Here is a 15,007-nt window from a genome sequence, read left to right on the forward strand (position 1 = left end):
AATGGTTTTATACCTAAATATTATTAAATATTTATTACTTTAATAATTAGCTGAAGTCGTTTTCGCGATTGAAGGAAATTATGATTTTAGAAAATCTCAAATTTTAATATTTTTTAACTATAATTGTTTATAACAGTGGTTACTAGAAACTTTTTAAATCGTTATTTTAATTAAATGGCATTCCTACATTAATATAAAGCACTTTCAGTAAAAAAAAATTGTTTAGCAATAATCAGAATAAATTTGTTCATAACATGTATTTATAACAAATAATTCATTCAAGACAGTATAAAGTTTTTCTGATCAGTTATTGAAGTGTAAAAAATTGTTATCTACAAAGTTGTAGTTTTTTATACATTTGAATGGAAACATTATTATTAAACAAATGGAAGAAACAAAAGTTTATTCGTAAAATAAAGTTGAACCAATTGGCTGAAAATTTTTTCTTATATTTGCTTTATTTTTTTTTAAAACCTGGTGATTTTTTATTCAAATAATTATATGATTTGTGAAAAATTCGTAAATTTTGGTTGAATTAAATGGCTTTTTGGTTGAAGTATCAACTACAGTGAGACCCTTCAATAGCCCTCCCTTCTACAGACCTTCAGAAAATTGACGTCTCTTTTTAATTTAATTAAGTGGAAAATTAACTCTCAATTTTTTGTTGAAATTCGCCTTTCTCAGTTTAAAAATAAACCATTTGGATGAAAATTTATATATATTATTGAAAATTTGTCTCTTTCAGTTGAAAATTAATCGTAATGCTTAATAATTAATCTTTTTGGTTAAGAAATCATTTTTCGGTTTAAATTTCAGTATGTAGATTAGAAAATTGTATTAAGTTGAAAATTAATTTTTCAGTTTATAATTCGACTCTTTGATAGAAAATTAATCTTCCTAATTAAAAATTTCTCTTTTCGGTTAAAAATTAATTATAGTTGATTGAAAATTCAAGTAAATGACTCTAACCTGCTATTTTAAGTTCAAAATTATTTTTTAAAGAGACAATTGAACTGTTTCATTTTTGCTTTAATTTGTTTTAGTTGCAATTTGATTTCTTGAGATAAAACTGAAACTGCTTAATTTATAATACACATTTTTTGAAAGTAATTTTTCAAATGAAAAATTAAATATTTTATTTCAATTTTTTTTGTTTGTTAAATTTTAACTGTTCCTTTTTGTTTAATATTAAAATAATCGCAATGTTTTCTGGTAGGAATTCAAACGTATACTATTTTGTTCAGGAGCAATTTTTTGGTTAAAAGTTTCATTAAATTAGCTAACAATTCAACTATTCTATTTAAAAATTTGCTTTTTTTGGTTGAATTATATTGTTGAAAATTGATTTTTTATCTAAAAATATCCAGTAATGTCATGAAAGTTCCTGAAATTTATAGATATTTTTAAATTTAATATTGGGTATTTTATCTTAGTTTACCATAAATAACCAAAAAATCATAAATTTTCGAATATTTATAAAAATGTTTAAATTTGAATTTAGGATCATTTATGGTAATTTACCATATTTGACTGTAAAATTACCAGAAATGAACAAAATTTTTTCTTAATAAATTGTCTGTAATATCACAATAAATTACCCAAAAGATGATAAATTTCCTTTCAAAAAGATATCTTTGGAAACCCCTAAAATCCCTTGCAAATTCATAATTTCGTTATGCCCTTGAAATTGTTGAAATCAGTAGAAATAAAATTTCTTGACATCTTCGAATTCTTTTAAATTTTTTAAATTTTTGATTTTTATATTTTAACCTTAAAACATGGATAAAAAATAAAATTGTTCAGATTGAAATAATATTTGAACACGATGCCAAATTGACTAAGAGCGTTTAAATAGAAATCAATTAATTTCAAGTTATTTAAAAATTGAAAATAGTTTATCAAATTTCATTTAGACGCTGGAATTTTTTTAATTACTGAGACTATCGAATTGATATGGCTCAATTTTTAAAGTTTAAATATTTAAATTGTTTCATTTTAGACAATTTTATAATTGTCTCGTAAAAGTATTTATTTTAAAATTTTGAGTAGAGAAAAAAGATTTCAATTTAAGAAATTGTAAAAGCTTTGGAAATTTCAATTCTTGAGATGGCGGATATGTTATTTTATCCACTTACCGGAAAAACTTAATAATTTTTTTATAGGAAAAGTGAAAAAATAGTTGCACTAGCAAGCAATTTGGGAAAATAGTATCATTAATGTAACTTTTTGCAAAATAGTATTAAAATAGTTGCATCGTTAAAAACAATTTTTATAAAAAATGTAAAGTTAATTTTATTCCTTGCATCATAAACTTGAAACATATTTTCGCTTAGGCTCTATTATCATAGTTCAAATAAAATTGTTGCATTATTTCGTTCTTTACTTAAGTATCCTTGAAGTTTTCGTATTTTCGACATATGTTAACGAGGAAAAATTCACGATATACCAAAAAAATATAATTTTAAGATTTAAGTTTCTTTGAAATTCAAATATTTTGGAATGCACAAAAATTCATTTTTTTACTTTAAAACAAACAAAAAATTATATTTACGGTATTTTCTAATATGAAAGACTACTTTTTAAAAATGCTTGAATTTTCAAACTAAAAAGATACATTATTCACAAGAAAGTATCATAGTTAGTATTTCAGTATTTAATAAACATGACAGTATTTAAATACAACTTTAAAATTTTCAAATTCATTATCTTATTTGAAACAAAAGTATCTTTTCTACTATAAGGCTAACTTTTAAAGAAAATACTTAAATTTTTAACCTACTAGTAGAATTTTCAACTTAAAAAAATAAATCGCCAAGAAAAAGTGCTTTAGCTTATATTTCAATTAAGAAAGATAATATATATCTGTTAAAAAATGTTTTAGTTAACTTTTCAGTATCAAAATAGGAATTTTCAAACAAAGGAATTTTCAAACAAAGGAGTTTTTAATAAAAAACACAATTTTTTAAAAGTTTTGAACTTTCATTTATAAAATATTTCCGTTTATTTTCCAATACCAAAATATAAATTTGTTTAAAAATGTAATTTTGTATGAAATGTTTAAATTTTCAGAAAGAAGTAGATTTTCACAAAAAAATATGACTGTTCATCCAAATAATTTAATTTTCGATCAGAGATCTTTGAAAATTAAAAAGACAAACTTTCAAACCAGTGTTGAATTTTCAAACAAACAGTCGTTGCATTTTTTTCTAATAAAAACGAAAATTCTGCTAAAACATATGAATTTATAAATAAAAAAGAAAAATTTGAAACAAAAAGAATTTAATTCTCAAAAAAAAAATTTATTTGACTTCTCAACTTAAAAATAGTAATTGTCAACATTTTACATTTGCATCCAAGAAAGATGCAATATTTCTACTAAAAAGACGAACTTTTAAATCAAAAAGACAATATTTCAGAAAAAATTTTTTTCGCGAAACGATTCTAGTTGACATTATCAGCAAAAAAATATTAATTTTAAACAAAAGGTTAATGTTTTACAAAAAGAGTTAAATATTTAACCAAAAATTTGAATTTTAACATAGCTGTTGTATTGTGAAGAATCGTGTTTTGAAACAATTTCGCGCAAAGTATTATTTTCCGCGATTTTTATAACAAAAATATTTCTAATACGTTAAGCACAATTTTTTAAAATAAAATGTTAAAATAAATTGTTTAAACAACTTATTATTGGGTTTAGATATTTTTTCTAAGAATGGAGTTAGAAAGTTGCTTTTTCCGAAGTTTTTAACTATTTAAACTTTTTATTTTCTCTTAGAATAGTACTAGCAAGTTGCCATTTTTTCTTAAATATTTAAAATTTTATCCAAATCTAATTTATAACAAGGTAAAAAGTAATGAAAGTGACCAAAAATAATTGTTTAAACAGTTTATTATTATTTATTACCATATTCTTTTAGAATATTGCTAGAAAACTTTATTTTTTCTGAAATATTCAACTTTTTGTCAAGTAATCACTGAATAAGGTAATAACTGCGATCTACAGAACATGATTGTTTAAACAATTCATTATTTCTAGTAACGGTCTTCTTTGTTGTAATTTCTAAAAAATTACGGTTTTTCCTTTAACTTTTAAATTAGCTCTTGGTTTTGTATTATGATCATATTATCAATAAACAATAGAGAGTAATTTTTGAAAAAATTTCCTTATTTTTTGTGAATATAATTTTTTTTCCGAAATAAAACGTATATTTGAAATATTATTCAAATTTTTTTAAACGAATGATTATAAATGTATGTTAATTTTACTCAATGCAGTTACTGGCATTTTTGCCTTTGTTTGCCTTTTTGCCTTTTTGTTTAAATTAACATCAATATTAATTATCTATTCCTAGCTGAAATGATCAAGAAAAAGCTAAAAATGTCAGAAAAACCCTCAACTTTAGAACATTATCCTGAAAGAAAATAATTTTTGGTCATAATTAACAATTTCAGAAAAAGCAACAATTTCTTACATTATTCAAATAAAACATCATTAAAAATAATAATATTTTGTATTTACAAATATTTTTTTAACATGAATTTATTATTACCTTTATCTAATTTAAAAATAGACCAAAATTGAAAATCTTTAAAAAAACTACATTGTTGAAGCATAATTCTAAGAGAATATTATTGTAAATAATAATAAATTGTTTAAACGATTTTCCCTATTCAATTAACAAAAAATTCAAAGAAATGTTTTTTGAAACTTTAAAATATTCACGTATTTCAATTGTATATTCAAAAAAGCATCACAAAATTAAAAAAAAATTCTTATCAACTTTAGGTGCATTACATTTTGATGAAAAAAAACGCATCAAAGAACATTGATTCTTTATTTAAAATTTTTTTATCGACTTGCACAATCTTGAGAAATTAAAAATTTTTTCTTCGTTTTGAAGAAACTTATTAGTGGTAATTAGTTGTTTGGCTTGATAGTTGCGCAATAAATTCGAAGCATTCAAAAAATAGGCCAGTATCTTCTTAAACACAAGCCTTTAAAACAAGAAGATTTTAGAGTTAAATTACATTTGCTCATTTAAAAATGTGTCAATATTGTTTCATGCTGTGTAATTAATTTTTATTTTCGCTGCAATATCTATTCAATCTGCAATTTTTATGGCTAAAGATTTTAAAAAAATTAAAGAATAAAAATTGAAAAACGTTTAATTAAAATTTTTTAGGAAAGAAGAAAAATGAAAAATACCAATTTTTAAACCTCTTATGATTATTTAGTGCAATTGAAAATTTAAAAGTTTTTAGAATAAAAATGACTAATATCACAATTTTCGAGTAATAAATATTTAGTCAGTTTTAAATTAAGTTGGGATTCATTTCATTTTTAAAGTCTCGTTCAGTAATTTTGAATTTTTATATTTTCCACTTTCCATTACTTTCGAAATTTAATTTAATTTTTGACCTTAGAAAAATGTTTGCAATCAAATTAAATTGTTCAATAATAATTTTTTCTATGTAATAATAATTTAAAGTTCTAGAATTCTAGAAACTTTTAGTTCGAAAAGTTTTTTATTTTAAATTATTCGATTAGTAGATTGAATTAACCCAATTAGCTCATTTTACTCAAACGAAATTTTCAACTGAACTATTTTATTTTTTAAAGAAAAAAAAACGCATTTTTAACAAAATAGTTCAATTTTAACAAGAAGTTGAAATTTTAATGGAATTTTCAACAAATATTTTAATTTCCAACCAAAGAGATGAAGTTTTTAATAAAATTTTTACTCGTCAACCAAAAAAGGTATTTTTGACAAATTAGTAAAACTTTAAAACTTATTTGTTACATTTTTAACCATTAAGATGCATTTTTAAGAAAGTTTATTTAAACAAATTTTAGGAATTAGCTGAACTTTAAAACCTGGTTTTTATATTTCAAACAAAAAAGATAAATTTTTAAACAAAACAATTCATTTTGTATCGAAAAAAACAAACTTTGAATCAAATTTTAAATTAAAATTTTTAAGGACCAAATAAAATTTTTTTTAGTTTTCAAAAAAGTAGCGTAACTTTGAAACCCAATTGTTTAATTATTTACCGTAAAAATAATTTTTTTAACAAACTTTCAGCATTCTTAACCAAACAGTTGAATTTTCAAAGAAAAAAGTTAATTTTTTTAACAAAATTCAAGGATTCTAAACCAAAAAATTTAAGTTTCAATTAGGAAAGCTGAATTTTTAAACCCAAAGATTAATTTGCTACCAAAAATACGAATTTTCAATAAAATTGAAGCGTTTTCAACCAAAACGTTGAATTAAAAAAAAAAAGTTTAGTTCTTAATGAGGTAGTTCAATTTTAACAAAAACTTTAATTTTTGTTGAAAAAATTAACAGTTTCAACCAAAAATAGAATAAGTAAATTTTCAATTACCAAAATAATTTTTCTGACAAAAAAATTTGTTTTTCAATAAAATGGTTCAATTTCCAAAAAGTTGAAGTTTCAACTAAGAAGGATGAATTTTTATACCAAAAAAATTAATTTACTGAGAAAAAAGAATAATTTTTAGTAAAATTCAAGAATTCGTTATTTTAAAAGCAATTTTTATAAACAAATATTTATGCCATTAAATGAAAAATAATAATTGCTTAAGCTATCTTAATTAACAAATGCACGTTTTGGCTATTTCTGGATGTACAAACTTGATTTTTTTCAATGAAATTGAGTGTAAAAAACTAACTTCTAACCGTTTAGAAACATTTTGATGAATGTAAACAACAATTGTTTAAATCAAATGATATAATTTTATGTATTCATTAATAAAATACCACTTTTTACACGGAATTAACATTTAGATATTTAGCTATGATTTTTTGGTCTGAATTGATAACATTTGTTTGTAATCAACTGTTGATAACACATTATTTAACTTTTTTTGGTAGTTCGATAACGATCCACTTTTTTTGTTTTTATTATCAATGAATTAAACAAATTTTCGTGGCTAATGCATTTGTTAATTAACACTTTTTTCTTGTGGAATTAAATTATTAATAAAAATAAAAATAGTGGATTTGTATCGAGCTATTTAAATAAGTTAAAAATGTATTATTAACAGTTCTTTAAACACACACAAAAAAACAAATTTAAATACTGAAAAATATCCAAATAGTGCATTTGTAAATTGAAGTAGTTTGAAAAAGTATTACCTTTTATTCGCTGACCAAATACGAAACTCAGGTTTTATTTCGAAACAATATATCATCAATTCAATAGAAAAACATTGTAAAATACTTTAAAAAAAAAATATCTCTGTATACGTAAACGAGAAGAAGATTGAAAATCCTAAAAATGCATTGTTATCTATTGTATTAATTAGGAAAATAAAAATAGTTTTAGTTCCTCAAGTCGAGTTAGATTCACATTAATCTAAACAGAATTAAATCCTTTTGAAAACGTGCAGACATGCAATCATTATTTTGTAAGTTTGAATATTAAAAAAAATTATTGTTGAAAAAAAGACCATCCTTTTTATTAGCATTATTTTTCCTCGCATCAGACACGTAAACACAGTGACAATTTCGCTGTATTATCATAGTACAAATATAATTTTTATGCTACCGCATTCTTTAGTGATAAAGTAACCCTGAACTTCTTATATTTTTGAAATATCTTGAAAAGAAAACATTTACATCTCACTGTCGGAAATAGTGAAATTTTAGTACGCAATAAAGATTTCCGTTTATAATTTTGTTTTTAATTTTTAGTAGTCTTATAAATAATCATGAAATAATAGTTTTTATTGTTATAAAAAATTGCATAAAAAAATGCGTAGTTTGAACAATTTTTGAGGTCTTTTTTTTGAATTGCTTTATTTGACTTTGGAGTTATGATTCCGTGGGCGATAATTACGGATATGGTCACGCCGATAACAGGAATTACAATAGGTATACAGATTCGCCTAAAAGTAAACGTTATTTCAGTCAAAGTTATTCCCCTAAATTTGCTTCTACTAATGGTTCCGCTTTAAAAAGACTTGTATAGTCTTTCAATGATATAACAGATACCGCTGCTCCCGCATCGACTTCCATTTCAATAAGTATATTATTTATTTATATTTCCTCATAAACAGGGTTCACGCATTCAGATTTGATCGATGGATTATTTAATTCCCCTTGTATCATAAAGGATTTATATTCTATTTTAAATAAATCATATTCAAAACGTTCGTCCTCTAATTCTTGTGCTGACTCTAAACTTTGATTTTCAATTTCCTCGCTCAAATCTGAAGTATTTACTGATTTAATATGTGTATTGGAACGCTCAGGACACATTCTAAAAATGTGACCTTGTTTACTACAATCACTACAATATTTTTTACGTGAAGTGCATTGAGATCTTATGTGATTAGATTTACCGCAACAATAACATTGAAGGTGTTAATCATGTATTTTTTGTTGCTCCTTCCTTGCTTTTGTCTGTTAATTTCTTCCTATCGCCCCTCTTCCTCGAGCTGCTTGATTTTTTCACTGCCTTTGATTTGTGCTAATAACATTTATACTTGTATTTCGCTCGTCCAGCTCCTTTTTTTCTTTCGCATAGTTACTATCACTTTCTTTATCTGCCAAATTTTTTGTTTGTTATTTGGCTAATTCTACGGTTCTTACAATCTCTAAAAGTTCTGTCAATGTTTTATTTAAATTTTTTAGCAACTGATAACGCATTAATCTCTCGCTAACACCAGAAATAAGTTGATCTTTTAACTGTGTTTCCAAATCAACCGCTGTAAACTTACACTGCTTTGCCTTTGCTTTAAGGTCTTTCACAAAATCGTCAATAGATTCATTAATTATCTGTTTCCTGGCACGAAACTCAAATCGAGCAATGTGATCGTTCATTTTAGGTATCCAGACATCGTCCGATTTTGTGATTAGTTCTTCAAATGTTTTTTTCTATCGGTTGCGCGGGTTTCGTATGAATGAACAACTCTTCGAACACTTCTGATGATAATTTTGTTATTAATAAGGCTGTGTTTAGTTTGTTTTTGGCACTACTTAAGAGTATAAATGCATTTAACTATTCCCGGCAGGCTTCCCAATTTTCTTCTTTTTTTATATTGAGGCAGTTGACTAAAATTTGAAGCCATCGTTGGAGGTGATGGGTCTCCTCTTTCACTTTTAATTTCTTCCTGTTGTTTTTCTTTTGTCAAAGATACTAATACACTTGGCAAACTATCAATTGAAGAGTCTATCTCTACAAATTGCTCGTACTGTTCACAAATTTCCAAAAAATCTCATTTTGTTAACTAATAAATCCATGAAGTTTTACCACTTTTCACAATCTTATCCACTTCACTCCATGTTATATTTTCCGGCAATCCGACTTTCTCTACTTAAAGAAATCCCATTTTCGTCTCCACTGTAATGACTGGCAATATTAACTGAGCGCACAATTAATTTGGCATAGAGAGGTTATTTATTCACCATCTGAATTCTTAACAGTCGCGTGTGACTCTCCATCGCAAACTGACCCAACTCACTCATCTTCAACGGAATCCATCAAGCCTTCACAGCAAATTTGTAAAAAGAGGCCAGAGTGTTGATTACCTCAAGGTGCCAACACCTGACAATTTTTATCTGTTATTGACTTACATGAACTTTCATGCTTAGGAAAGGCATAGAGCCATGGATCTCCATTGTAATTATAAAGCAGCAAAGAAACCCTACCGGATGTTTTTTTTTTGTGAAAACAATGCCTAAGCACGTTTCACTAGTTGTAGTGCGATACAAGGCCCTAAAACAGCTGCTCAGTCTACATTGGAATTCTTGTCAAGAACGTTAACAACGCGGTCTTTTTTCGGAAAGTACTCAATAAACGTTCGCTGAAAGTCTTAGTTATCAGGACTTTATTGCAAGATTCGAACACGTTAACTAGTGGTAGTCCTTAGATTGAAGTGAACAGCATAACTGCTTGAGACTAATGGCAAGGATACAGTGAAGATTCGGGTTTTATATAGTTCTATGTCCCCATGTTAAAGGATAGATCTAAATTTGTAAGAACGTATGGTCAAGTTTTACAGGACACGATTTGCAAAAAATTGTTTTGGTCAGTTTTGTCAGTATACGTTTTGTAAAACTGTGTGTTGACTAAATACGTGCTGCTTTTGTTATATAACTAAACCCATGTAATGAGTGGGTTGCGTGACTAGATTTCTACCGCCACTTTTTTATTTCCCAACTTATATTCACACGAAACGCCAAATCGAGTTGAAACTTTGGGATACTAAACAAGAAGCACTAAGAATGGTGGGTCTGATCCTAAATTTTTGTATAATTATGAAAAAATTTGTGGTTGCAAATAATTTTTTTTTGCTTTTTTAGTAATTATTAAAGTTTAGGACCAGACCCACCTTTCTTCATGTTTCTTATTTATTATACCAAATTTTGAACTCGACGAGGCGCTTTGTGTGAAAATAAGTTTGGAAATAAGAAGGGCGGCGGTAAGGTAGGAATCTGTTCACGTGACCCATACGTCACATGGCCTTAAGTTTCAATTTTCTCGGATGAAGAATAATTAGTTCTACTAAGAATTTCGGTATTAGCTTACTTTATTCTTTTGTTTTACAACGTGTCATTCGATACTCGCGAGCCTCGATATGGCATACGATGACAAATAGCTTCCGCTGGCCGCAAAGATCGGCGATCGCACATCTCTGCTCTTGACCTTTCTGAAGTACAAATATTACATGTTAACTTAATTATAGATTATAGCTCCACTCAAAAAAAATTTTGTTACAGTGTCTCTGTCTATAAACTGGTTCTTTCACTTAGTGGATTACCCATAAATAATTAACTGAGGTATAAATTTATATTATTAGTCCAGTCATCTGGTCGGGAAAACAGGGCGAACATGGTAATTTCTAGGGCACGTATCTTTTTTCGCTTAAGTACTTAATTTAGGACTGCATAATATGGAGTCAGGTTCTGTGAACAGGATTTCATCCCGAAACACAAAATTTTTCTTGGGAAAAGGTACAAAATATCACATTTACTTGGATTGCTGTTTTGTTGTGCAGTGGAGAGGTAAAAGTGTTTGCACAAAAATTAAAGCAGATAACATTGTGCGTGAAAATATAAGGAGAACGTTCTTCCATCAGCAATAGCTTTAGAAATTTGGCCTTCAAAAAACTTCTTTGTTTTAAATTTTTTTGCCAAAAAGTCATCTTGTGTAGCTCGGATCCTGACTGTCAGATCCAAAAATGGTCAACAGATGAATTTAAGTAAACAGCAATACCAATTATTTCAACAAAATAACATTGTTCTAACAATAATAGATCGCGAGTTACCACCTGCTGAAGGTTACCCATTTCGATCTGAATTTACAGGTGAATGTCCAGATTTCAGTTTTGTGTAAATTTACAAAAAAGCTATTTACAAAAAACTGAACTCATTTAACTACATTCACAAACTCAATATCTGTGAAGCATGTTTTTGTTTTTTATTTTTTTAACTTAAAATTGAAATTTTTTGTCTCAATCCGCATTCGTGCCCGCTCTAATTTTAGGTTAGTATCAGTTTCGGATTGTCAACTTGCACAACTATTTTCTCTAAGCTGACTAACTTTTTCTGATAAAATGTTGATTGTACATTTTTTGGAACCAGGAGCCAACCTCAAAACTGAATTCTCATTTTACTCCATAAATACTAGAATTACATATTTTTTATATCATCAGGGCCTATTCCTGCATTGATTCCAAATTTTATTTGTAGTGAAAAATTGTTCAATTTTAATAGCTTTCATGTGAGACGTTTTTTTTCAAATGCGGGGGTAAGAAAAAAAAACACCTTATATAAAAACTATTTGAATTAGCCAATGTTCTATTTCGAATAATGATTTAATTAAAAAGTTGACAAACCCCTGATTATCTAGAAAAGATGTAATTCTAGTATTAATGAAGTAAAACGAGAAAAATGCAGTTTTGAGGCTGGGTCTTGATTCCAACGCCTTGACGTCGAGAAAGAAGCTGGGAAACTTCAAACCTCGTGGTCGCGAAACTAAACGTATTTACGCTGAATGGCGGCATGACGAACATCTGATTCTTGCAATCCGGTTCCGGTTATTGTTGCCAAAATTTTGGTAGCAGTTTTGAAATTGCATTGCATGCTGAAATTTGAATGCTGTTGGTAGCACTGAATAATATTTGAGGTTAGGAAATATTGATAAATTAAATTCACAAATCTGCACTATGAGACGGCGCTGAAGTACGAGAAAGCCGGTCGACTCGAGTCGAGTGCGCGCGCAGCAATAAAATAATCGCTTGTATCTTTTAAACAAAGAAAACGATTTGGCTTAAATTTTGTCGAAGTTTTCCTTAAGCATCAAGGAAAAACATTACCACTAGAAGTTTTCCGTTCGTGAAACTTCCCTGCAGAATTACTGCCGGTGATGGACTGCAATCATTTTCATTTTGCAAATATCAGAAAAAATTATATTTTGAAAACATAATTGTCATCGGTAGAGGTTTTCCGTTTCGGAAAAAAACAAAGATCATTTACTCGAGCAGAATCTGAGTATTTGCGAGTTTAGTTTCAACAGTTATTGATTTCAATTCATTGAAAATTTCCCTTTTCCATTTTTAATGAAAAAACCATCACTATGATAAAAGAAGTTTCTGAATAAATTCTACAACGCTCCTCCAGCCGCACACAGTTATGATTTTTTTGAATGAATTTCCAAATTTGGTCATTTTTGGAAATTTTTCCGCATTTAGGCAAAGCAAGGGGTACTGGAAGAGCGAGTCCGAGCGTTAAGGACATTATGACATCCACACACTCAATTGTTTTTTTTTAATGAGAGAAATTTCGCAAATAAATGAAGGAATGATAGAAACTTTAAATTAAAATATTATAAGTCTTTATTATTGACTCTGAAATATTATAATACATAGTTTTGTGTTCAATGAGTTGCAAATGCTGTCAACGAGAATTGTCTTGACGGATATGCCCACACCCCTTCACCAAGGTCTGAGACGGCAAAAATCACACCACCCTTATCGTTACGTGGACGTCTTTCACCAGGACCATATCCCATTGTTGTTACATACAAAATATTCCCGTTACCACCTCCAAAAGCGCATGGGATGACTCTGCGTGCAGATATGCGAATAAATCGACGCGCTGCTTCAGTATGTGGATCAACTTCCAGGACCTAAGACAAATTTTATTTGTATTCATAGTTCCATCTTTGGAAATATTTTTAACGAAAATGAATCCTTACTCCTGAACCGTCAATAAGAGGCACCCAGAGTAAACCTCTTTGTTAAATTACCATATTACCCATGCGGACATGTCTCCCGTCAATACCATGTCCACGAAACAGTGGCAACTTGAAGGCGATTTTAGCGAAACCTAAAAAAATTGAATTGATAACATTTTCAATTATAAAAATTTACATTTGCACTTTTTTATTACCAGTGTGTCTAAGCTCAGAATTTTGAGCTTTTTTAAGCACCAATTATAATTTCCGGGCTTCTTTACTTCTTTCGAAACATCCATTTGTTTGTGGAAGTGCTAGCTGAAATTAACCTAGCACCTCCACTTCCTAAAATAAAAATTAAAAAATAATCTTTTCGACAATTATACAGTGTCACTAGGGGCTCATATTTTTGGTCTACTAGAAAATAACAAATCCGATTTTCGGGCGTCAACCTTTGACTTCAAAAATCAAAGCCTTATTACCGCGGAGATAGGACTTTGTTAAAAAATATTATTTACATTTCGAATATCCCTTTGATTAAAATATATAAAATCCGAGCTGCGTCATTTGTTAAATTGAAATAAAGTTTTATTTATTAAATTTTGTTTGGGTTGAACAACCAAAAACGAAATTCTTAATATGTTTATAATTACTTGTAATTTCATAATTATTGTAAGCATCAGAAGAAGTTAAGGTTTGTTTTGTGGAGTTTTTTTGCGGGTTTCAACAGCCGAAAAAGCCCGAAATTCTGGGGGAATTGAATTTCTATTATTTTATTTTAGGAAGGGGAGATGCTAGGTTAATGTAAGCCACCAACCCCACAAGGAAATTAATTTTATGAAAAAGTGAACAAACAAAAAAATTCAACTTGTATCCAAAGAAAATCAAAAAATTCTGAGCTATGAAAAATCCCAAAATTCGATCCTGGAGGTGCTAGCTTAATGGACCTATTAATTTCTTCGATTGCAAATTTTTTAGTATTTTGCTTAAAATTCGTATTGTTTATTCAAAATTAATTTCATGACTGAAATTTGAACTATTCTTTTTCATGCTGAAAATTCATTCTTTTTTGTTAAAGATTCCACTAATGGGGTAATTTGCAAGAATCGAAGGAACAAATGTTTCCAAAATTCTAAGACATAATTCAAAATAAACACAATAGAATGATGCACAATAGAACTCACAAAAATGTGAAATTTAATAATGTTAAATTTTATCAATAATTTTTTTTTGTTAAATCATTTGTCACTAAAAAAAGAAAATTTTAAAGAAAATACTTGAATTTCTAACCAAACTTATTTATCTTTGATAGAAAAATAATCATTCTCAACAAAAAGTGTAATAGTTGATATTTCCGGTAATAAATATTGTAATAATCAATGAAAAAAATGTTAAATTAAAACATAACTGCGAATGAAATAAAAAATGAATTTTCAACTAAAGCAAATTTTTCAATTAATGAAGAAATCCCACCTACAATGTTAAGTTTGTAATTCATTGACAAATTTTTATAACTAAAAATGTTAAATATACAAACCAAAAATGTGCATTTTCTACAGAACTGAATAAATGTTGGACTTCAAAAAGAAAATTTTTGACAAAAAATTTGTATTTTACAACTAAAAAGGGTTAATTGTTTCAGGAAAAATGAAATAACCACATTTTTAGTAAAAGAAATTATTATCAACAACAAAGAAAACTGATATACAACCAAATTTCTCGAATTGTCAACCTAAAAAAGAAAGTTGTACCTAAAATCTTACATCTTTAATTAGAAAAATAAATTTGCAATGAAATCGTTGAA

This window comes from Belonocnema kinseyi, chromosome 7 (assembly GCF_010883055.1).
Source record: "Belonocnema kinseyi isolate 2016_QV_RU_SX_M_011 chromosome 7, B_treatae_v1, whole genome shotgun sequence".
NCBI classification, from domain to species: domain Eukaryota; kingdom Metazoa; phylum Arthropoda; class Insecta; order Hymenoptera; family Cynipidae; genus Belonocnema; species Belonocnema kinseyi.